The sequence below is a fragment of the Delphinapterus leucas genome, chromosome 2, assembly GCF_059928025.1.
Source record: "Delphinapterus leucas isolate spDelLeu-1000000601 "Yukka" chromosome 2, BTC_Dleu_Yukka2, whole genome shotgun sequence".
Taxonomy (NCBI): domain Eukaryota; kingdom Metazoa; phylum Chordata; class Mammalia; order Artiodactyla; family Monodontidae; genus Delphinapterus; species Delphinapterus leucas.
The window spans coordinates 86,553,412-86,579,148 of record NC_143130.1 but is presented as its reverse complement, the minus strand read 5'-3'; the positions used below and the strand labels follow the sequence as shown (position 1 = coordinate 86,579,148).

At 42.0% G+C, this 25,737-nt stretch overlaps 1 pseudogene; it reads right to left on the bottom strand.

The window, feature by feature from the left end:
* Window positions 1-1,103: 1,103 nt before the first annotated feature.
* Window positions 1,104-25,737, bottom strand: part of LOC111171843 (uncharacterized) — a 114,795-nt pseudogene continuing 90,161 nt past the window's right edge.

Genomic DNA, 25,737 nt, shown 5'->3' with positions numbered 1-25,737 from the left:
TTAGTAAGGCGCACTGAGGGCTGAGCTGAAGGCTTGCGCTGATTTGGAGAAGGTCCCACCTCTGGAGTGGGTTCTTTTGTTATGGTAAGCTCCACATCTGCATGTTTGACAATGACACTGGATAAGTCTGAATGCTGAGTATGAGGGTGACTTGGAGGTGAAACTGTCATTTCATGATGCTCTGGAGGTTGAGCTGGCTGTTCCTGTTGAGTCAGAGAAAGTTCCACCTCCCCTGAAGAAGGTTCTGGAGGCTGAGCTGGTTGCTCCTGCAGGGTTGCAGAAGTTTCTATCTCCGCTGGAGACAGAGCTGGGATCTCCTGCTGGGTTGCAGAAGATTCTGCCTCATTAGGGGTCTCTGGATACTGAGCTGAGGCTTCCTCCTTGGTGGCAGAGGTTTCAGGTTCTCCAAAAGACTCTGAAAGCTGAGCTGGAATGTCCTGCTGGGTTGCTGTTTTCACCTCCTCAGGAGGCTCTGTAGGCTCAGAAGGCTGAGTCGGTTGATCCTGTTCACTTGGAGAAGGCTCAGCTTCCACAAGAGGCCCTGGGGGCTGACCTGTGGGCTCCTGCTGGGTTGGAGAAGGTTCAACTTCCCCAGGAGGCTCAGAAGGCTGAGCTGGTTGCTCCTGCTCCCTTGAAGGCTCAACCTCTCCAGGAGGCTCTGGAGGCTTAGCTGAGGTCTCTTGTTGGGTTGGAGAAGATTCTGTCCCCTCAGGATGCTCAAGAGGCGGAGTCAGGGCCTTCTGCTGAGCTGTAGGAAATTCAGCTTCCGTAGTGGGCTCTGGAGTGATGGTTAAGTTCCAAATCCAGAGGTTGAAGTGTAACACTGGGCAAGTTGGAATGAGCGTGACGCTGAACGCCAGGTAGAGATGCTACCTCTTCATTCACTGGAATTTCATGTACATACTCAGTAGGGAGACCTGGAGCCTGAGTTGGGGTGTCTTGACAGATTAGAGAAGGTTCACCTCCTGAGGGCTCTCTGGAGGCTGAAATGGGGTCTTCTGCTGGACTGGAGAAGGATCAACCTATTTAGTGACCTGTGGAGTTATGGTAAGTGCCAGATCCATAGGTTTAAAAGTGAAATTGTACAAGTTTGACTGCTGAGCTTCATTTACCCCATGATGTGCTACTGGTCGAACTACAAGCTCCTTAAGTGTCTCCAAAGGCCAGGCGAGGGCCTCTGGAGGACTTGGAGTTTCTAGTTCCTCAGGGGCCTCTGAAGGCTGAGATGGAGCCTCCTGCTGAAGTGGAGGTGGTTCTACCTCTTCAGTGAGCTCTGGATGACGAGTTTGGGCCTTCTTCTGGGATGGAGAAATATCTCATCCTCCTCAGAAGACTCCCTGTCGTGTAGCTTTTGTGCCATATTTTCCTTGCGTGTGGTGTGGAGAGGCCTATACGTATCCCTATGTCAAAGTGGCCGTCTTCTCCCGAAAGAGCCCTCCTAGAAACAGAAAGGGAAATATTAATTCTGCATCTCCCCTGCTTTCTCTGGCCACAGTACTTTCTCCTCCTCAAACTTACCTGACTCTCACTTTCCCCTGAGCTTCTCTTATGCAGCAGAAATCGAAAAAAGCCCCTTGAAGGAAAACACACACAGTTAGTGTTACATGTCGTTTTTCATCTCTCTCACAATGTGTTATCTCTGGTAGTATTAGGACTAAATGGGTACCTCAGTCCATAATCACAATGAGCAAAATCACAAGAGACCCGGGATCTTGAAAATCATTGCATGCATGCTGTCCTTCCAGAAGTTCTCTGTGTCTGTCCAAAATGGCCCCCAGTGTCTCTGGGGAGACTTTTACATGAAGCTTAGCATGGAGTATAGGCAGGATTTTCAGCCCCACTCACCTTTCTTGGTCCTTGGCCAAGTGACATCGTGCAGAGAAAACACTGCACAACGGCGCTGGGCAGAAACACGGTACGCTGTAGATGCACTTCACACTAGTCCGCTTTGGACATAGTCGCACATGCAGCATTTGCTGGGGGTGTGGGTGTGGGGAGAAGGTGCTTTTATTTTCCTGGCTGCTCTATCCTATAAGTTGAATCACACCAAGTAAACACCTGAAACCAACAAGCAAAGTTATCTATACCTCTCTGACTTTCATACTACAGGCTGTCACTGAGGTGTCAGTGAATTGTGGGATCAGTTTAAAGGCCATGACCAGCAGGCAAACACAAAATACTCTTTTTGAATACAAATAGAAGAGAAAAACATCAGAGTGCACAATAAGTTTGTTTCAGAAACTACTTATGTCCATATAGTATGTGTATACCGAATTGTGACACAAAACGTAGCTCAGAGCCCAGGCACAGTGCGATCAGTAGAGAAGTCCTCAGTGGAAAGGGACCCTCTTCTTTTTGATAATCACTAGCAGTATGACCATGGGGCAAAGTATTTTCCCTTTCTCCTTCTCCATTGCCTTATTATTAAAGGAAGAGACAAAATACTGTCTAACGTTTCTCCCAGTTAAAATTCTATGAGGTTTGGATAAAGGCAATAGAGAGTACGGGCATAAAAAGCAGTAGGATGAGAAGCGAAGTTTCCTTTCCAAATTACAGAAGGGACTCATATGTTCTACCTTTTGTCAGCTTTGAGTGAGGCCAGCCCCTACATCCCCAACCATGTGGCCTTCCCTACCCTGGAGCCTCCTAGAAGGCCTCTGGCCTGGCCTGGTGCATCCGGCCAGCAGGAACAGGTACAACCAAAACCTCTCCCCATCCACCCTCTTTCCTTAAAGGACTAGTGAAAGCAGATGAATCGGTGCCAGTCCTGTTCTAAGTCAGCCTGGGATGGGGAGCTAATTCTGCTAATAAATAAATTAGGGTAAACCATTAGGGTAATTAAACATTCTTCCTGCCTTTAGTCAGGAAATTGAAATAGATGAGTTCTAAGTTCTCCTCTAGTTGTAAAATTCTGCTTTCAAAACCAATATTTACCTTCTGCTTCTTTTATCTTCCTCTTTTACAATTCTATGAGAATAAATCTGTTTTGAAAGAAAACGTAATCATGATTAGCCATTACAACTATTTCCAAATCCTTATTCATTCCTTTTTACTTTAAATCTTATCTACCCAGTGAGATGATAACTTTTTTAAGGAAAGGAATTCTACCCTGTTTAATAATCCTTTGACTCTTCCACAGTACCTAACATAGGGACTTGCATGCAGCAGGCGATATATTTTATTGACTGTTTTAGATGACGTTCAACACATAATTCCTAATAAAAACTCTTACAAGTAGGAAAAGAAAATAAAAGTATCCAGCAGAAACCTAAGCATTGTTTTAAAGTCAAGACCAAGAGTAGGATGCCCATGATTACTGTTACTATTGATCACTGTGGAGGAGGTCTTAATCAGTATGATAAGAAAAACGAAGTATTGGAAAGGAAGAGACAAAAATATTTGCACGTGAAATGAGAGAGACCTAAAAAGACCAAAAGAATCAACCGAAATTTTATTGGAAGCAACATGAGTAAGATGGCTCCATACAAAATCAAGAGATCCACATATAAGCCTCAATAGCTTTCCCATATAACACAAATAACTAAGAAACAGAAGAAGCATCCCATTTACTATATCAATAGAAATGCATAAAGTACCTAGGAATAAACTTAACCAAAAATTTGTAAGACCTATGTGATGAAAATATTAAAACTTTTCTGAAGGACATTAAGAAGATGTACTTACATGGCATGAGATACCATCCTCCTAGAAGGTTGTAAAGAGATCAATTCTCTTCACAGTAACCTCCAAATTCAATGCAATCCATTTATAGCCAAAATAATTTTTAAATAAAACCTGGCCAGCAGACATTTGGCAGACAATATATGTAAGAATAGTTATGAAATGTATGAAAAAGAAGGTCAAAGAGTAGGATCTTGCCCTACCAGATATAACATATGTTATAGAGCAACTGGAATTAAGCAGTGTGATATTGGTACTCGTACAGGACAAGATAACTGGATCACAGAATAGAGTCCAGATAAAGATAGTATATTAGACCAGGGAAGAAAGACTAAACCATTCAGTGAAAGCTTTGAAAACAATTAGATCTTCATATAGGGGGAAAATGTTAGATCCCCTACCTCAACCACACAAAAAAACAAATACAACAAATTCTAGACAGATTATTAAAGTACTTGAAGAAAAGATTATGGATTATTTTTACGTCATGAGGTGACAAAGGCCTGGCTAACAAAACCCACAGCACACAAGCCATGAGGAGAGGTCGGGCAGATATGGTGGCTGACTGTCAACACACATCCTACTCTTCACAGCCCTTGTCCCCTTTTTCCCTGGATTGTTTGTCTTCTTCTTGTTGACTTATAAAACTCTTGGGAGTTCCCTGGTGGTCCAGTGGTTAGGCCTTGTCTCTTTCACTGCTGTGGCCAGCCCGAGGTTCAATCCCTGGTCAGGGAATTAAGATCCCGCGAGCTGCACAGCATGGCCAAACCCCGCCACGCCCAAACAAACAAACAAAAAACTCATTATAGTAAAGAAATACTGGCTTTCATTGAATTTCAGTGTTTCAAAACTTTCCAGTTTTTTTTGTCTCTAAGGAGACAAGAAAAAAGAGTGGAGTAGGGAGCACAAGCTTCGCAGTCGGCTGAAGCTGGCTTCTGCTTTTGGTTTGGCCACTGGGGCCTTACATCGATCTCCTTCATCTATGAAGGAGGGATAGTAATATCATCCTTACCGGACTGTGGGCATTAAATCAGACAATACATGGAAAACTCTTCCTCTTACACTTGGCATGAATCAGTGCTAAGCTGGTGTCACAGACAAGACGGTGGAATATATCAAAGGCTCTGCTTGTGGCATCAGGCTCTGAAGGCTCTTTCCCACCATAAGATTATAAAAATATTGCTTTTATTTTCTTCTAATACCTTTACGTGGTCTTTCTTCACATTTATGGAAATATGTTTATTTAAGATGAAAAATGGGGATCTGCTATTTTTTACCCCCCAAATAGTTACGCAGCTATTCTATCACCATTAATTCATTTTTTTTCACTGATTCGAATATTAAAACATGACATTTCAAAAGTCTTAAGAAAACATGGGTCTATTGCTGGACTCTATGCTACTTCAAATAAATATTCGGCTGCATTATTCCTCACTGTGGAATTGACATAACGCCTCATCTCTCTTCCGTTGAACACCATTATTGTCTGCCATAGGAAGAGCACTGCATGGCCCCTGTCCTGAAAAAGCTTATCATATAAGTGGGGAGAGGAAAAAATGGTTAGGACTCCTCGCTTTCACTGCCGAGGACACAGGTTTAATCCCTACTTCGGGAATTAAGATCTCGCAGGCGAAATCAAAACAAAAGGAAACAAATGCAAGGTTAACCTACATAGAAGTTAAAAACATAAAGAGGGGACTTTACAGAAATTGTAAAAAAGCAAAAGGACATATGCCAGCTGGAGATGTAGAGAGTACAGTCTGGGCAATGGCCAATGACTAGCAAGCTGACCCCATGCTAGTCCCCAGTCTCCGAGGCTCAGAAATCATCCTCTTCCTCACCGAGAGAGAACTCATGTCTTCCTGTTGTGGCGGTCTCACTTTATCAATATCACAGGATTGATCAAAACGCAGAATGCCAAATTATTACTTGACAATGAGAAATGCATCTGTTCTACACACAGGGCACCCATGTCTGCACAATCAGTGAATTATTACCTTCTGTGGAGACAGGCCTCTGTGGCACACTCAAGCAAAATCACACAATCGAAGGCTACTTGGTGAGAACAGAATTAGAAAAGGAATCAGCTGAATCGAGAATTTAATGGGAACGCCTGAGGTAGCTGGATCCATCCATCTCCTCAACAGGCACAGCCTGGCTGGTGGGCCTGACTCTTCAGTTATGCTGCCTAAGGTGCCATCTCTACTCTCGGGCAATGTGAGGATGGGCACTGCCCATGTTGTTCTCTCCTCACCTTTTCTATGCTTTCACTACTGACCAACCCTCCTGCAGATAGACACATTTGTCTTGACAAGTTAGTACATCATGTCAGGTTTTATTCAAGTCTGATAGGCCAGGAAGCCATTGGTCCTTACACATCTCTGCTCAGCTCCACGATGTGCTAACCTTGCTGTTTCTCTCCTGGGGGGCTGCCTTTTAAAAAACTGCTTACCACTTTTGTGAGTTCTGAGGGGAGGGGACTGCTTTGCTATGGCCCCTAAGAACTGGTGACAAACCTCACAGGACAAGGATCAGGAGGGCTGGAGTATTCAGCGAAGGCTTTATGAAGAAAGATATCTGAACTTGAGTTGGTCTTTAAGAGGTGCATAGGACTTCCACAGGCAAAGCAAAATAAAGGAATTTTCGATGGGTAAAGGCACAGACAAAAGTAGGAGTGGGTATGGTGTAACTAGCGTATAGTGAGGAGCTGCTTTGGCTGGAATGGGGGCGTGCCATTACAAGAGAAAAGGTCAATAAAGTAGGTTGGATTGGTAGGGTAGAATCAAGATTGTCAGCTTACTAAAGTCACTCTTTTAATGTTAGCAACTGCCTGTTGGGAAAAGTAATAAACCATTATGTAACTGAACAAAAGGTAAACAGGCTAGCTCCAGGAATAGGCTACTATAACTATGACATACTTTAGGGTAGCCTGCTGCAGGATTTTACTTGCAGTGTTTTAATGGAACATATCTACACAATTCCTAATACACCGGAAAAGAAAGCTGCTAAGTAAACCTAAGGAATTGACGAGATCACACTTTTATCTCTTAGGCATGTCCTTTTAGCCCTCCCAGGGTGACTGATAGCTCCATGAGTATGGAGATCCTATATCTCTCATCATTTCAGCCAACAAGTAAAGAAATTAACAGTACAATGAGAGTGACAGGTGAGTACAACAAATCAGCATAGTTTTTTGTGTTGAAGAAATTTTACTATCATGTCAACTCTGGCCTTCTTATAAACTTCACTTGTCAAAATAGTCCAATGGCTTCTTACCATGCATCCAATTCCATAGAGATCTCCTGGGAGTGGAGTTCCTTTAAAAATCCTGTGGGGACTTCCCTGGTGGCACAGTGGTTAAGAATTCGCCTGCAAGTGAAGGGGACGCGGGTTTCATTCCTGGTCTGGGAAGGTCCCACATACTGCGTAGCAACTAAGTCCGTGCGCCACAATTCCTGAGCCCGCGTGCCTAGAGCCCGTACTCCACAACAAGAGTAGCCACCAAAATGAGAAGCCTGCGCACCGCAATGAAGACCAAACGCACATAAAAAAAACAAACAAAAGCACAAGCAAACAAACAAAAAATCCTGGGAATATACTTTTCAGTAAAAGAACAAAGTGTATTCAGTCCTCATGATTAAAGAGAAGAATCAAGTAGTAGGAGGAGGAAAGGTGGCTTTGATTCTCAGTTTGTGGGTTCTGAATCTGAATTAATTATCATCCTTACCTCAATTAGACAGAGAATTGTAACCAAAATCGTCACTACTACAGTTACAGATATTGCCAAGATGAGTTTGTTGTTATAGCCATATCCTGGAACTTCTTTTGTGAGCTAAAAATAATAAATAACAGTTTTTTTAAAACAAGGAGATGGAAGGGATGAAAGCTAACTATTTTTAATCCTATTCTAAATGATAGTTAACTATTCTTAAAATACTATAAAACCCAATGCTTTCAGGCGAGTAGCTTCTACAAGAACAAGCCAAATTGAATGTTATTAATCTTATCATTAGCAATTTCTTCTACACTTTATTTATCTACACATTATTTATCTTGTGTTATGCCTTTTCTCGTCTACCCAAGGAATAGTGGCACACTCTCTAAACGAGCAAAGTGGGAGATCACTGTCTTAGCCAGTTTCATGGCTGAAGATAAGATACAGACTAGGAGCCCATGGTATTCCTGCTTGGGCACGTTAATGGCATGTCCTAAACTGAGTAAAAGTCCAGCTCCCATGTGTCAGGGGTTATCCTCACCTCACTTGACTCCTGCTCTTTCTGCTCACTCTGGGTTTCTGTGCTTTCACTGATATAGTTGTCAGTTTTCCACTGGTCCGTATGCCATTCCACTTTGGAAACATTTACTTCTTGCTGCTTGCTGAGAAGTTTCATCAGGAGGCCTGTTTGAGACATGAGGTTGGCACAGGCCAGCTGCCCGTGTGTCTCTGAGCAGTCCATTTTCAAAGTCTGGATAACATGAGAAATGAGCCTTCGCATGTCATTGTTGGGGATGAGGGACCGTAGCTGCTGGTTTAGCTGAGTTTCAACTTGATCACCTGGGGATGTGAGCCCTGGGAAAGGGAAGCCTGTGGGCTTGGAGGATAATTCAGTGCCCGTGTTGTGGTACTCCCATTGTGTTTTGTTGGTGTGTTCAACAGTTGGCATACTGTTGTCTGCAGCAACAGTAGAATGTGCAGTGAAGACGTTCCTATGGGTAGTGTTTCCAGGGCCGTTTCCTCCTGGCAGAGTAGAGTTTCCTCTGGAAATAATTTCATCAGAAACATTTTATGCAGTATTGTTTTCTGAAGTAGTGTGTTCTGTAGGATGGTCTGAAAGAGAAAATAATGCTAGAAAAGGATTTTCCTGAGAAGTCACTTCTCTTGAAGGTGAAACAGCCTCTCGTGGAGGGGAATTTATGAGACTCCTCGCTACAGAGAATGGAGAGCTTGCAAGCATCATTCTATTGAGTGAACTTTTCTTTCTGAACTTTCGACTCCTTTTGACTTTGGGTTTTCTGTGGACCCGATGAGACTGAGTTTCATGGAAGATGTATTTTTCACCAGAAGGTGAGATTAGTTCAGGAGCCTCAATATTTCTAACTCTAGCCTTTACAGCTTCTAAAACAAAAATAGTGTGGGATAAGTCTTTTGATTTGCTTTTAACCTCAGATGGGGATTTTGGAGGGATGGAGGCACAAGGCCTGCCCTTGAAGTACTGTTTCAGGGAAGAGGAGCCTGCTGCCTTGTGTTCCTTTATGAATGAAGACTCTGCATTGGACGACTTTCCCACCAGCTGCCTGGGCCTCTGCACCATGAGAAGCTGTTTCAGCTTTCTTGGGGATGGTCTCCTGAGCCTTCTTTCTTTGGCAGTGTTCGCCACAGATTGGTGGGCATTCTGTTTCCTCCTGACGCTCTCATCTCCCACTGCTTTGAGGTGCATTTTCTGTATGCCCCTTGGGCCCCTGAGGACCCTGTTCACTCTCAGCAGGTGTTTCTCTGTAATCTCAATCTTTGCTAGGCTGTCTTTCTGTGGTTGGGCAGCTTCCAATTTCTTTTGAAAGATGCAGAGTTTAAACATGGTACTTAAATGGTTGGAACGCGTATGCGTGGCAGGTTTTTCTTCCTTTTTAACCTCATCGAATTTTTCTTCAGTTTCTGCATCTAAAAATTTTCCAGAAAGTGAAGTTTCTTCAGTTTATTTTTATTAGTTGAATTGTTGGGTACAGGTTTAACAGAAGGGCTCCTTGTATTGATTTTAAAAATGCCCAGTGGCATATCTCCATCTTGTGTATTTGAGAAAATAAGTTGAATGAATGGTAATAATGTTGATTCCACATCTCCTAGATTCCCCTCTGAGATAAAAGGCAGTATGTAATTCAGTGCACTGATAATATCACTTCTATTATTAAAGTCCAGCTGCTCATTCATGAAGCCTGACAAGCTGACAGCACTTTATCTGAGGATGCACTCTCTGACTCAATAGTCAGCTCGCTGCTGTTCTTCTTCCAAGCTTGTAACACCTTCAACGATCCTTCTGCATTCCCTATAGATGTTTCTTCATCTGCTAAAAATAACTGTTTTTGATCACTGAAGACTGATGGGACAGCTTTTAGTCAGTCCACAGCCAAATAAATTAGGAATCACTCAACGTTTGAGTGCCACTTAGGAGAAAAAGAAACACACACTTAAGCCTATGACTGTCAACAACAAAATGTGAAAAAGATATCTCTTGAAAAAGTGGATATCTACTCAGAAAATTCTGTAGCGTGACATATACTAACTATATTCAGGATTACTCCACTGGTTCCCAGGGGCCAGAAATGAAGAAAATCCAAGGCTGGAAGACAAATATTCCCCTACTCAGCTGGACTCTCTGCAGATCTACTGTGACTCCTCAAATTTATATACCCCATCCTGTCCCTCCTCAGAGGCAGAGGAGTGTGAGCCTTCCTCTATCCACCTCTTTAGTGTGCTTGTGTCCTTGCTACTATCACAGATGACCACGACAACAACCGCCATTAACAGGTCGTCATCTGGACATGTCCTTCTCCACCCACCCACCGAGTCCTTTGCTCAGTCCCTGCTTCCATATATCCCAGCCCTCATAACAGAAGGCTCTATACAGAAAAAAAACGCTATGTTCGCCTGAGCTCTTTGCTAAAAGTTGGGCAGGGATCTGGGGTATAAGAGATTTGCCCAATTGTAGGCCAACGTGGAATGTTCAACAAATCAATGGAATAATACTTGAGGTCCAAAATGCTAAAGGGAAAAAGCAACTTCTGTCAGATGGCTACTTTGCTTTCATTTCATTTTACTTCTAATATTTCCAGCTTTACTTGGGGAACCATCCAAAGCTTCTGACTGTGTGAAGGTAATGTATACCATTGTGTAGCTGGGCTTCTCTTCCAAAAGGATGAAAAGTATTTTTCCTGAGGGTCAAAGGAGGAGGGAAGTGTCATGAGAAAGGAGGAGCATGGGCTTGCAGAGAGCCCCAAACTGGGGAGAGGAGATCGGGGCACTAGGGTCATAGCACTTAACACCTCTGATCTTCTTTTTCCTCACCTGTAAAAGGAAATTAAAAATGCCTTTTCTGCCCACTTCTGGGGGAGGAGGGAGTAATACAACTAGTAAAAAAATTGGGGGAGTTCCCTGGTGGTCTAGTGGTTAGGACCCGGCACTTTCCCTGCTGTGGCCTGGGTTCAATCCCTGGTTGTGGAGCTAGGATCCCATAAGCTGTGTGTCACAGACAAAAAAAAAACACATTGTGTTGAAAAATCAGCAATATTGTCTTTATATAAGTAGCAAAGTGTTATTATTTATGATGTGTTCTAGATCAGTGATAGAGACCTGGATTCAAGCTACGTGGGCATGAAAGCACATTTTGGAAGTCACCAAGTTAGTGCCAATAAATCTAATATATAGCAAAATAGTTGAAAGCCCCTGAGTGCTTTGTGGATAGAAAAGTTTGAGATTCAGAGCAAGTTCAGAGCTGGACAGTCTAAGAATAAACTAGCTCTCCCATCCATTAGAAGGGCTAGGTAGCAGCTTCCGGTTATGGAAGCAGAAATCTCAGGCTCCAAATAGAACATAAAACACCATCACTTGTACTCTTTATAAAATTGCAAAAACAAACAAAATAACAATATATTTACACCTGTCCTATAAGACAAATGGTACTTGAGACCTAATGTATATAAAATCAGTTTACAAACTGTGAGGCACTATATCAATAAGTTCTCATTTGCAGAGAGCACAGCATAGGATATGTGGCCATTAATGTTAATTCCCTTCCCGCTTCCATTCCTTTCTCTTGTCCCTTTATGTATGTGGATCAGTAACATTATTAAGCTAACAATGTAACTGAGCAACAATTAGCTTAATAATGTAACCAAGACTCTGATTCTTACCAAGGGGGGAGGTCTTAGAAACTTAGGGAGCTGGAACTCTGAATGAATTAATTAAAATAATGAAATTACATCATTAATTTTAATTTTAAATTAATTTTAAAAATTATCATTATTGATTAAAAATAAAATAAAATTAAAAACTTATTATCCCGCAGTTGAGACTCACCACAACGTGTGAAGTCTGTCAGGCATCCACTGTCACAACACAGCTTGACTCTCTTACAGACAACCTCAATGGTATTTTTAAATTGGCAGAGGCAACAGGCCATATGGCTAGGTAAGTTCCTATAAATGGAAACACAGATAATTAAATTCATGGTAAAAGAGTTACTTGAGTAGGTAGAAGAGGTAGGCCAAGGCCACCACAGACCACTGCAAAAAGGAGTTCTTGGGGCATATGGACTGCAGAACTGGACAGGGGCCGGTTGGCCAATTGCTGCTCTTGACTGTTGTAAATAAATATAGAGGAGGAGAGATGGGCCCAACAGAAGGATTAGGATGGCAGTAGGTATGGTATGCCTAGAAAAAAGGGAATAGGGATTAGAATTGGGTGACATTGATCTGTACTTTAATTCAGAAGTATCTCCTTCCAACCCAAAAGCCTCACTTTGGGTTGAGAGTACACAGGAAGAAGGCAGACTTCTAAGAAGAGTCTGAATAAGACCGCACCTTCTGGAATCCCTTTCTCAGTTCCCATTTGTGAGTAGTAATATATTAGAAGTTATTCTAGTAATAAAAAAGCATCGTGTGGTTAAACAATAACAGAGATCGCATTGGCCAAATCTAGACAAAAGGAACATTCCAAAGAATAACATTATCATTATAATAAGGTATACCAGAGTTAATTTTTTAAAAAGTACATGAGTTCATAGTGATACTCAAAAGGAAAAGTGGGGGAGCTCTTCTGTATAGAATAATGTCAGCTAATAAATGCAAAATGGATGATAGAATAGGAAAGTGTCATTTTGCAACTATCAATGTAATAGTTGATTCAAAGATTATCATTGATGCACATTTGGGTGAAGAGTTGTTTGAAAGTAGGATCTTCACTGATCCCAAAGTATCATCCCACAGATTATTTATCAATCACCAAGGGGAAAAATAACTTTACCATGGAGAGCTATGGAAGAAACCACCTTAATCAAGTGATCAAACTTAGCACTGGGCCATCCTGCTGGGATGGAGAAATTTCAGCTTCCTCAGGGGGTTCTGTAGGTTCATCTGGGCTCCCCAAAAAATCCATAGGTAGGCACGCCTCAGGATAAATGGCATCCATACTGGGATCTAAATAATCACCCTGCAACTGTTGTTCTAGACCCTGAGTGTTTTTTTGAAATTGGCCTATACTTCCAACAATAGTTTTGTCAAGCCGTTGATGCTGAACTAGATCTTTCTTCAGGTTTGGGGGTGAAACAAAAAACTTCACTGGTTTTGAGCTCTTACTACCTAGAGGTGGAACAAGTATTTCAAATGACTGGTGACCTTCAGCCTCCTCTAGACCTATGTGTTTAGTCTTACTTTTGTGTCGAGAAGGGAGAACCAAGGGCTGATTCTGATTCCAGTCTAGCACTGGAACTGCCTCTGGGAGCTTTTGATGTTGGGATTGCTTGTTATTCAGATCCTGATGTGGAACAGCAAACTGATCTGGCCCTGTAGGCAGCTCTCCAACCGAATCCGTGTCCGGGTATGGAACCTCAGTCTCCGTCAGCTCCTGATGAGGGGGAGCAAATATCTGGACTGGAGACAAGGACTTTAAGTAATTAAAGCCCACGGCTTCTGCCAGGGGTGTAAGGGCATGGGGCAATTTGGGAGGAGGGTCTGAGGCCTGTGAAGACCAAGCCTCTGTCAGCCGCGGGGGGTTGGGGGTCACCTGGACGGGGCCCAGGGCCCACTCCGGAGGCTGAACTGCCTGGACTAGAAGCCACCGTCCTTGCCATGTGAGGAAGAGTCCTGGCAACCAATGGCGCAGCCAGGACATAACATGCGCCGGCTGCAGGGGCAGTGACCCAGGCCAGTGAGGAGCCGGAAGCACATCCTCTGTCCTGGCTGAACTGCTATGCCAGCGCCAAGGCGACGGCTCACGTTAGAAACCGCGCGCCCCGCCCCCGCCTAAAGTCCCTCCCGTTATTTATGACGTCTTTAGTTGCGCCACAGTTATTAGGCTCGTGCGGAGATCCAATCCGCGCCACCAGAGTGGGCCTTTTTCCCAGAGTCCCCAGGGCGCAAGCCACCCTTCCCCTTGCAAAGGCAACAATTACCTCCTGCCGGGCCCTCTTCCCAAACCCGCCCTGCCCTCCCTGGCCCCAAACAATGAGGCGGGATTTGGGCTGCAGACCCGAGTGGCCCCAAACTCCAGCAGCCCAGGGGTGGACGCGGGAGGGAAGGATACAGAGCTTCCCGAGGAAACCAAAGGACCTGGCATTCTGGGAAATTCAAAAGTGCTAGTCCAGTTCTGGCAATCTGAACTCTTCCTCCTCAAACCTGAAGTCTGAGAGACATTCTTGCTCACTTTGGCCACACGGTTGACAAGAAAACTAGCTGACCTGCAAAATGAGCACCAGTTAGGGTGGCGGGAGGGGGACACACCTTACAATTATGCGAAAATGTTGCCATTTCCTCCAAACTCTCAGTATTCACGTCTCATTATTCATACACCACTCTGTTATTAGGGGTCACCACTGAATCAGTGATGACTCCAGAACTTATGCAGGAGGGGTTTGGGGCAGGTGAGCAATTCATTCTGGGAAAGAGAGCCTAAAACCAAGTGAATGGCCCTTTGCATTAGCATGGGAAGACTTCCCCCATCCCAACTTGTCCCAACAGAGCCATTAATCTAGAAAAAACTACAGTGTCACTTTTCAGAGGTCTACCCTGTGTGCACATATGGAGAAGACAGTTAGTTAGAATGTTAAAGTCAGCATGTTAAGTAATTTTCTTGAAATACTGTAACTAGCACGAAGTTTACTTTCTTCACAGTCCTTTTCATAATCTATTTAATTTTACTCCTTTTTAATTGTCTGCTACACCTTTAACACCTAAACTCCAAGAGAGAAGGAGCTTCACCTTATTTCCAGTGCCTAGCACATGATGGTTTCTAAATGGAACTGATTCCAAGATTGGCCTCATTTAGGAGTGGATCTGTTGTTATAATCAGGTTTCCAGAATCTTTTGTATCAATACGGAACCCTTTCCTCTCACATTTCATAGGAAGCTAGACTTCTTAAAGCCCAAACATGGATACATTTCAAGTTCCCTGGACTGATTTAAATTGATTTAAAATAATTATTTTGTACAGGAAAAAACTTTCAAAATTTTTCAGAACATAACCACCTTTTCTTTCTCTACTTTCTTGCCTTCAAAACAAACTTTGCAACATTGGGGTGAGTTAAATAATCAGAAATCTAGCCAAAAATTAAGCTCTCAATGACACGAAACACATTTTTTGCTCCTTTTGAATAAAAATCCTACATGCAGTACATTAATGTTTTCTTTCAGAAATTACGTTGACAACTTAAGCCGTAACTCGAGGCATCCATATAACTGTTTTACAGAAAGGTTCTTTGGCAAAATATTTAACACAAGATACATATGAGATGCTGAGATCTGGGTAATATACCTTACTTGAAAGGTATGAATAGTTTTTAGACAGTGTAGCATAATCACACTTAAGACCATAGTTACTTTGTTCCCAAATCCCTGCAATTCTACTTGAAGGGAGTTCTAAAAGGCCTGTGTCTTCTCCTGTGTCCACAACCATAGACGTACACTGGTGGCCCTCAATCCTGCTCTCGAAACTTCAAATAAGGGGCCAGAGACAAGGTCCGGGACTTGGAGAAGTACTAGAAATTCCCTGCCTCAAAAGCACTTTCAGAGTTTCACCTTTTCCTAAGGAAGACAGAACTGAGTAGATATGCTGAAGTCTTCCAAGCCCTGCTGGTTGTTTTGAATTATGGCTATACTGGCTGTGTACCACTTGAGCTTTTATCTCCACATGCTTGAATTAAATCCTGTAGTTCCTCTTTGGTTCTAGCATCTGTGACCTCTTCACAGGGTCTATATGCCACAGCTGTTTTACCACTTTCTGTAACAAAGTTAACAAGGATCAATTCAGAAGTTTCCTTGTTCTAAAACTTCCTGTATACAATGGTAGCACCGAATAATTAGACATTCTTTTGACTTTAAAAGCAGAAAATAAGAGCATTTTCGTAGAAGTTCCCTCATGTGACACATCAGTTTTTATTATAATTCTATGTGAAAACATATATAAGAAGTATCAACTTTGGTTCAAAAACTTTATGATCTTAGAAATAAGAACTAAGGAATAAGGACATAGAAATTAAAAGCCGTGGAAACAAAAATGTTCAATCACAATACAATTAGATAGGAAGGCATCAGGTGGGGGTCAAAGTGAGTTCAAACCTGGAAGAGACACTACTGGACTATAACAGATACTTCCGATTAGAAGCAAGGCAAGTGCCTACTCCTTGGGACCAAAATTCTACCAGATACACTGAACAAAGCTTTGGAGACAGACACAGACAGAGCATTTGAACACTCTACTGGCAGAAACTGGCCCATGTACCCTTTGGACAATACAGCTTTCCTCAAGGCAAGCTAGAGCCCCCAGGTTTTTTGGTCTAAGGGGTTTTGTGTACATATAAGGAGTACCTTGGCATATTAGGCACAAACAACTCAGGCATTTAGTTTGGTTCTTAAAGGTTGTTACCCAGAGTTGACAGTGGATGGAGATTGTGCCTGATGACCAGGAAGTCAAACTTCACTGGAAGGACTGCCCAGGCTGGAAGGCCAAGTCCAATCCAGGGTCAACTCTTACAAGCCAATAAGGTCGCTGACAACTTACCTAGGATTTCTCAGTCTCTAAGCCTGCAGGGCTGTGAAGCAGGGGAGCAATTCTGTTCCCGGAATCTACTAATCATAAAGTTTCCTTTGGGCACAGCCTCACAGGGTGACATTCTCACCGCTGTATAACTGGATAGGGAACACAATCGACGCTATTCAATAGCATGACCAGTTTCAAGGCTCACAGAAACTTAGCCGATTATTATATAAGAATCATATTCACCCAATATATCAGAAATAAACACTTCAACAAGAAAACAACGGTAATAATAATAGTCAATATATTTTGTCTGCTTACTATGTTTCAGGCATAGTTCTAAACTTTTTATATTCATCATCTCATTTACTCTTACAATATCCCCCAGTGGTAAGCTGAATTACTAACCCTATTTGCAGATAAAGAAATTGCAGCTTAGAGATATTAAATACCTACAAATGTCTCTGGCTACAAAAATCTAAAATTGCAACAACAACAATAAAATCTAAGAGACAATGGTAGGACTCAAACACAGGTGTCCAAGGCTTATAATCACTACACTATTCTGTATGAGAGGCAAGCAATTGAGGAAGAACTGGATCAAACACTTTCTGTATGAACTGAGGCCAGTCATTCTACATCTAAACACTGGGGACAATAATATGTGCTGTCGTATTTCTCATAAATGCCGCAAAGAACAAATGTAAGACTGCTGCTGTGAAAGCATCTGGTGAATGAAAGAATATGTAATGTTTTAGATAACCATTATTTTCATCCAATTCACTTTTCACATAAGTTTATTTGCTCACTAAAACTGAAGTACTTCAAGGACAATCAAAAAGGTCTTACCTAAAACCACATTCAGCAATTTCTGGAATGCATCTGTCATAGCTTTCTGAATAGCAAGCTTCTGGGTTACCTTCCTTCCCATAAGGAATGATAATGACCCTAAATCCAACCAAAACAGATGAATTTAAAATGCCTATATGAATAACTGATTTCTAGGTTATATGTTTAAAACTAAAAATGCATCTGCGATTCTTAGATCATTACCTTAGTGATTAAGGGCAGGCACAACACTGGGGTACGGGTGAATGTCTCCGTTGCAGGTATACCCTGGCATGGCATATTTTTTCTGCTCAGACCTATTCTGGAAGTTCCTAAAATACTACACGGGAAATGTAAACCAAAAACGTGGCACAAATCTCATATTACTCACAGATTTCAAATGGACAAGCTGAGGCTACACTGCTACAGACCCTGCTCTCCCGTGTGTAAAGGGCTGGATTCATACAGTGAGATAGATTTGGTTGTAGTGCAGATGATCTGGACTCTACTCAACCATCACCCACTCAGGTGGATGGTGGAGCCTCCTCCACCCCATTCGCTAACAGCCCTGCCTCTGACTTCAAACCCTAAGCCCAAGTGCCATGGATTCTAGGAAAAAAACAGTACCAATCGGAATCCCTTTTCTAGGGATCTACATTCACCTATTCTGCTCAGGCCCTTTTATAGGAGGCAAAGGACTGAACATTTACACAAGAGTTTATTTCAATCTTTAGACAATGATTTTGTTAGGATAACTGAAGGACAGAAGACATCTGTATTTGAAGGACTGTTTTAGCACAAAAATAATTATTAACCAAAAAAAAAAAATTCCTAACTAATTTTCCCTCCTCCTAAGATTCTTGACAGGCAGTCAGTTCTAAAATTCTAAAGGTTAAGGTGCTGTCAGGTATTGCCTAAGACAAAAACCTATATTGTCGGGCAGAACAATTCTGCCCAGGGCTTTACTTGCTTAGAAAAGGTGATGATGTATCTGAAAAGTTGAGTTTCAGAAAGAAAGGAAAAAAGAGAAATCCCACTCCCTCACCTCCCCACACACACACATACTGGAAAGCAGACCTTCCTCCAACTTATCCAAAGGTTCCTCAGCCATGCCAACTCCAGGACTCCTGCACTCGTGGGAGGGCAACACCACCTCTAAAGCACAGAAGAACTTCAGGCTTTGCTTCTGAAGTGGTGTCACAATATCTGTATTTTCCCTTTTTTCAAGGTTAGAAAGATCCTGAAGCTGTTAGGATTTTGAATTAAAGGCTAGACTTCAACATATTCTGTTGTTAGAAATAAAAACTAACCTCCAGCAATCCCAGGTAATAGTCTAGGTATGCTATCCCTTCAAAATCAACTGAGACTTGCAAATGAATGACTAGATATGGACAAGTATTTTTTTTTATGATATACCATACAAATACTGGAGAAAATTATGGACACCACCATCCAAGTCATTGAGATTATCACTAATTCTAGGTGGCAGGCCAATGCCCAGATACTTTCATGTGGAAGTCTCTCACATCTCCTCCCCATAGCCCTGTTCTGTTCTGCTCTCTAAAGTCTAGGAGTTCAATGTTGAAAGGAGTCTGGTTAGTCAAAGAAAATCTACAGAGTTTACCTTGATGATCCTTTTTGACCACCCACAGAAACCAAAGTTGTAATTTGCCAATTCTTGGCATCTGGAGCTCTTTAGGGCAAGCGTATTATGTTGAACCGCCTTAGGTCTGGTGCCGAGATGAACCTAAAGACATAAAAGACCTAAAAATATCACAACCCTACATAGAGACTCATTTTGGAAATACCTGAGATTTATCAATACCAATTTTACAGAGTGGTTGTGAAGATTAAGTAGGAAATTTTTAGCAATGAGTTCACAGTGATCCCTAAATAAATGTTATTTAGTATTTTTAAGTCAGTACTTTTCTGCATCATTTCCAGGACCCCTGATTAACTGGAAGGTTCCCTGACCTCTGGTGGTGAAAGTGATGATGAAAGAACAAAGGAAGCCCGGCAGAAGCCTATTATGGGGCTGGGGGTACGCAAAGGAAGTGAACTGTTTTACTCGTCTCATCCTGTAGCTCCTGCTTGAGAATATGACCTGAAGAGGAGACAAGATGGACCTGCCACTGAATTAGGACCTTAATCTGTAGCACCCCCTCCCCAAGTTACTAACCCCTCTTAGAAGAGGGAATACATATACCTCTATGAATGTTAATAAAGCAACCAAAAGAATTAGAGGTTCATCTGCATTAACAGGTTTCTTTGAGAGTGCAAATATTTCCATTCTTAACTCTCTAAAGAACTTACATATTACTGTGGAGTTTTTATATCACTAGTTCTTTCTTAAAGGTCCATTTCCATTTTGAACAGGGTGTAGTATATAAATATAGTCATAAAAATTCAAATAATACAAATAAAGTCAAAGCATTGTTAATTCTTTATTGATTTGTTTGTGCATCTTCCTCTGTCACTAGTTTATGAGCTCCTTAAATGCTTGAAGGAACCATATATTATTCTTTCCTTGTTACCAGAAACAAGCATAGATCTTGGCATACAATAGAGGAGTGATGGTCTGTCGACTGAGTGAAGGAATGAGTACATAAGAAAATGAAATTACTTTCTCCAACTGAAGCTGCCTGCAGGGAAGGAGAAATGAAGACTAATTTTTAAATGTTGAGTGTCACATGGGAGGCTATGTCCTGTGCGGTGAGTCACAATGGAGCTGTCCTGGACAATTAGGAAGCTTCAGAAGGGCTCTGAGCCCCTGGGTAGTAGAGACAGTTGACATCTGGGATAACCTTGCCACAGTTCTTGCTGGCAAACCTTTCCCTTCGTGCTACTGAGAAAAACTCAGATACATTAGGCCTTTCCTTCATTTTATTTTAAGATGTTATTCTCTTTTCTGTATTTATAAAAAACAGGGGAAAAAGATAGGAAGATACCTGCCAATGAGTAAGAGAACACATAATTGGAACTTCCGTGCTGGTGCAGTGGTTAAGATTCCGTTATCCCAATGCAGGGGGCCCAGGTTTAATCCCCGGTCAGGGAACTAGGTCTCACATGCACGCTGCAACTAAGAGTTCGCAAGCCACATTTAAGAAGCCTGCAAGCCACAAATAAAGGAGCCTGCCTGCTGCAAATGGGGAGCCCACATGCCACAACTGGGGAGCCCTTGAGCCGCAACTAAGGAGCCCGCCTGCTGCAACTGAGACCCAGTGCAACCAAATAAATAAATAAATAAATAAAATTGAAAAAGAACCCATAAGTAAAGTAGGGAAAAATTTCGGGGGTGTGGGTAGTAAACTAAGGCTCTGCATTAAATAAAGAAATCTAATACGAATGCCCTTTCCTCTCAACTCTATTGTGACTTGGAGAACATTTTCTTCATTACGGTATCAGTGATGGGCTTCATGCTGTGAAAATCTCACAACCTATGCTTATGGAATGGTCTTAATGTCCAATATAAGAAAAGAACTCATTACTCACAACTGATACCAAGTAACTGTTTCATAATCTTTCCAGGACCATCTGTAATATCTGAGTGGTACGTGAAATGGTCGCAGGGTCCGCAAATTAAAGAACGTCTGACACAAAATCATTTCAATCCCAGGGACTACAGCCAGGATTGAAGAGGGTGTTAAACAGGGTACAGAAGTGGGAGGTAGTGTACCTGGAGTCACATCTGAGGAGAGTTCTCAGATTCAATAAAGGTGAAATCAGTGAGTAAAGAAATATGGGTGAGAAGAGGCAGCAAGGTCAGTAGGAAGTAGCTAGAGCAAGAAGCCAATCAGAGAAAACACACAATTATAAAGGGAAAGGTCTGGGAAATCTAAGCCTCACTCACTCATTCAGAGGAATTGAAAAGGTACTTAACATAATGAAATGTTAATTCTGGGGAGGTAAAATTGGATGGCATGTTAATATGGAATAAGGTTTCTACAATGCATTAAAGAATATTTAACCATTTTCTGGAATCTGAAGTGAGTTCTTAATAGGCAGTTTGAGAGTGATGATGATGATGAAGCCTCCTTTATCTTACATCTGACAAAAGTTTGTCAAGCTCGGGACTTTGCTGTTGGCACACTAGTTAAGAGTCTGGGTACCAATGCAGGGGACAAGGGCTCGAGCTTTGTCCGTGAAGATCCCACATGCCGCAGAGCAACTAATCCCGTGTGCCACAACTACTGAGCCTGTGCTCTAGAGCCCGTGAGGCACAACTACTGAAGCCCGCGTGCCTAGAACCCGTGCTCCGCAACAAGAGAGGCCGTCACGATGAGAAGCCCACGCACCACAACGAAGAGCAAACTCTGCTCGCCGCAAATAGAGAAAGCTGGCGCGCAGCAACAAGACCCAACGCAGCCAAAAATAAATACATAAATTTATTAATTAAAAAAAATTTTTGTCAACCTCACACATTTGAAATCCACATAAATGTATATATAAGGAAGATTCTTGTGAAGATTTCTTAAATTAAGGGGCAGCATAAAATGACATGAGGTTTAACATCAGTTAAGTTAGGGTTTGGACTCTAGTTTCCACGTTTTCTGTCATGAACCTTAAGTAAGTCACTTAACCATCCTGAGTTCGAGTTTCTTCATCTAAAATAAAAGAAAGAAACAACTGGGGAACTGGGGGATCAGTGGAGCAGTGCATGTGAGAGCATTCTGTACACCACAGTGCTGTACAAACGCTAGCCGTTTTTTTTTTTTTTTTTCCCCCCTGGGATCTTAGTTCCCAGACCAGGGATTGAACCCGGGCCTTCAGCAGTGAAAGTGCAGAGTCCTAACCACTGGACCACCAGGGATTTCCAGATGGCCTATTTGTTTTAAATTCAGCACTTCATCCCAGTAGAGCGAGGAATTCCACATTTGGACCCAGCTTCACTGGAGATGTGTGAAAAAGTTGCTTCTGCTCGCATGCCTTTTGGGCTCTGTGGGCATCCCTTGCTGAATAAAACTTGATCATGGCAGAGAACCCAGGACCGCCCACTGCTGAGTTTAAGACTCGGACCGAATACAGAAGGCCAAACTGGACAAGATTGTAAACAGAGAATGCTTTAGGGTGGTCTCACACTAAGAAAGTGCAGTAAATTTCAGGCCCAGGAAACAAAACCGCCCATTCCCTTATATTCCCCCAGCCCTTCGCCACAGGTAACTGTGGTGAGCCTGCTACTCCAAACACTTCTCATTTCATGAACAAGTTCCCTCTGAAATCCTAAGCTTGGAGAAGCATTAGGAGGCAATGCCTTCTGTTTGGGACTAACTCTCAAAAATCTATGGGGGTGAGCTGACTGCTCAGGTCGTCTCTAGAACTAAGATTCCTCTCAGCGGAGACCACAGGCAGATGAGGTACTGAAGCAGTACCCCGGGGCGCCCAGTTGCTGGGGCGCGGGGCGGCTTCTTCCACCCTTCCCTCCGCTCCGGCACGGCTCAATTGCAAAGCCTCGGGGGTGCGTCCAGAGCTCAGCTCCCACACCAGCAAGGTTTTGTCACCCCCGATGGGAACTGCAAAAAGTACCAATTGCACCAACCCACCGTCACCGCACGTGCGCTGCTCGGGGCGCAAACGGACTACGCGTGCACACGCGCACGCGCGCTCTTTAAATACTTAGTGCCAATAAATCTAATATACAGAAAAAGAGCTGAAAGCCCCTGAGTGTTTTGTGGATAGAAAAGCGTGAGATTCAGAGCAAGTTCAGAGCTTGACAGCCAAAAAATAAACTAGCTCTCCATTCCATTAGAAGTGCTAGGTAGCAGCTTCTGATTATGGAACCCGAAACTCTCAGGCTCCAAAGAGGACATAAAACAGCAGCACTTGTACTCTTTATAAAATTGCAGAAACAAACAAAATAAACAAAAATATATTTACACCTGTCCTATAAGACAAAGGGTACTTGAGACCTAATGTATATAAAATCAGTTTACAAACTGTGGGGCACTATATCAATAAGTTCTCATTTGCAGAGGGCACAGCATAGGATATGTGGCCATTAATGTTAATTCCCTTCCCCCATCCATTCCTTTCTCTTGTTCCTTTATGTATGCGGATCAGTTACATTATTAAGCTGACAATATAACTGAGCTATTATTAGCTTAATAATGTAACCAAGAATCTGATTTTTAGCAAGGGGGTAGTTCTTAGAAACTTAGGGAGCTGGAACTCTGAAAGTATGAATTGAAATAATGCAATTACATCATGAATTTTAAAATTTATCATCATTGATTAAAAATATTAAATAATTAAAAATTTATTATCCCACAATTGAGACTCACCACAACGTGTGACGTCTGTCAGGCATTCACTGTCACAACGCAGCTTGACTGTCTTTCAGACAACCTCAATGGTATTTTTAAATTGGCAGAGGCAGCAGGCCATACGGCTAGGTAAGATCCTATAAATGAAAACACAGGTAATTAAATTCGTGGTAAAAGAGTTACTTGAGTAGGTAGAAGAGGTAGGCCAAGGCCACCACAGACCACTGCAAAAAGGAGTTCTTGGGGCATATGGACTGCAGAACTGGATAGGGGCCGGTTGGCCAATTGCTGCTCTTGACTGTTGGAAATAAATATAGAGGAGGAGAGAGGTGCCCAACAGAAGGATTAGGATGGCAGTAGGTATGGTATGCCTAGAAAAAGAGGAATAGGGATTAGAATTGGGTGACACTGATCTGTAGTTTAAATCCGAAGTATCTCTTTCCAACCCGAAAGCCTCACTTTGGGTTGAGAGTACACAGGAAGAAGGCACACTTCTAAGAAGAGTCTGAATAAGACCGCACCTTCTGGAGTCCCTTTCTCAGGTCCTATTTGTGAGTACTAATATATTAGAAATTATTCTAGTAATAGAAAAGCATCGTGTGGTTAAACAATAACAGAGGTCGCTTTGGCCAAATCTGGACAAAAGGAACATTCCAAAGAATAACATTATCATTATAATAAGTTATAACATAGCTAATTTTAAAAAAAGAACACGAGTTCATAATGATACTCAAAATGAAAGTGGGGGGGCTCTTCATTATAGAGTAATGTCAGCTAATAAATGGAAAAGGAAAGATAGAGTTAGGAAAGTGTCATTTGGCAACTATCAATGTAATAATCGATTCAGACAAGGATTATCATTGATGCACATTTGGGTGAAGAGTTGTTTGAAAGTAGGATCTTCACTGATCCCAAACTTTCACCCCACATATTATTTTTCAATTACCAAGGGGAAAAATAACTTTACCATGGAGAGCTATGGAAGAAACCACCTTAATCGAGTGATCAAACTTAGCACTGGGCCACCTGAAGTGATGAAGTATGAAGATTACATCACCTATATAGTATTCTTCCCCAAAAAGTTTACTTTGAATCTAATGAGGAAACGGACAAATCCAGATTGTTGGGCAATTTATAAGACAACTGGCTTAGACTCTTCAAAAATGCCAATGTCATAAAAGACCAAGAAAAAAAATAGCAGGGAAATATTGTAGATTAAAGGAAACAAAGACATGACACGCAATGCCTAATCTTATTTGGACCCTCTATCAAAGCAAAACACACTTAAAGAATGTTATTGGATTCTGGCCAAGATGAAGTAACAAGGACCAATTTAACCTTGCACCTGAAGCAATGAAAAAATAAGACAGAACATATGAAAAAACACTTTTCAAGAAACTGGACCTCAGGCAATAAAGTTCAGTAATCCTCATGAGGTGGGAAATAAATGAAGTGATCCCTATAATTGCCCTAATTTACTTCTCTGAGAGAGTTTCCAGGTCATGGTACAGGGAAGAGAAGTCCAGGCAGAGACTGGTGGACTCCCTGACTGATGAAATGGAGCTGACAGTCTGGGAAAACCAAGGTAACTAGAGTTCAAAAAGCAGAGTATCAGAGACAAAAGAAGTGCACAGACAAAGAAGTCTGGAGATATGCAGAGGGATCTCTTGAGAATTCAACAAAGTATTTGTCAGTACATTTGTGGGAGGAATTACTTGATGCCAGGAAAAGGACCACATGAAAGGATTAATCATAAGAATAACTGGATATCACACAAGGTTGTAGGAATAGTACCTGTTCTTACAAGTCAGACTGGAAAACCTCATGATACTCAGAAAAGACTTGTCTCAGTAGTTGCAAATAATGCACGCCAGACTAAAGGCTACTTGGACTCCTACCCAACGAATCTTAAAAGCTAGACCTAAAAGAATAAAATTGTTTTGAGTAACTAAATTTCACCCAAAACAAATCCCAAGCATTTTACAGGAATATAAATATATATATCACACAATAAACTAAAACTCACAATATCTGGGATCATATGAAAAATTGCCAAGCATGCAAAGAAGTAGGAAAATATGCCCCATAGTGAGGAGAAAAGGCAATCAATCAGAACTAACCCATAATCTATACAGATGTTAGAATTCGCAGAAAAGAACATTTAAAAAGTTATTATACCTGAAGTAAAGTTATAACTGTATTTCATATGTGAAAAAACCTAGACTA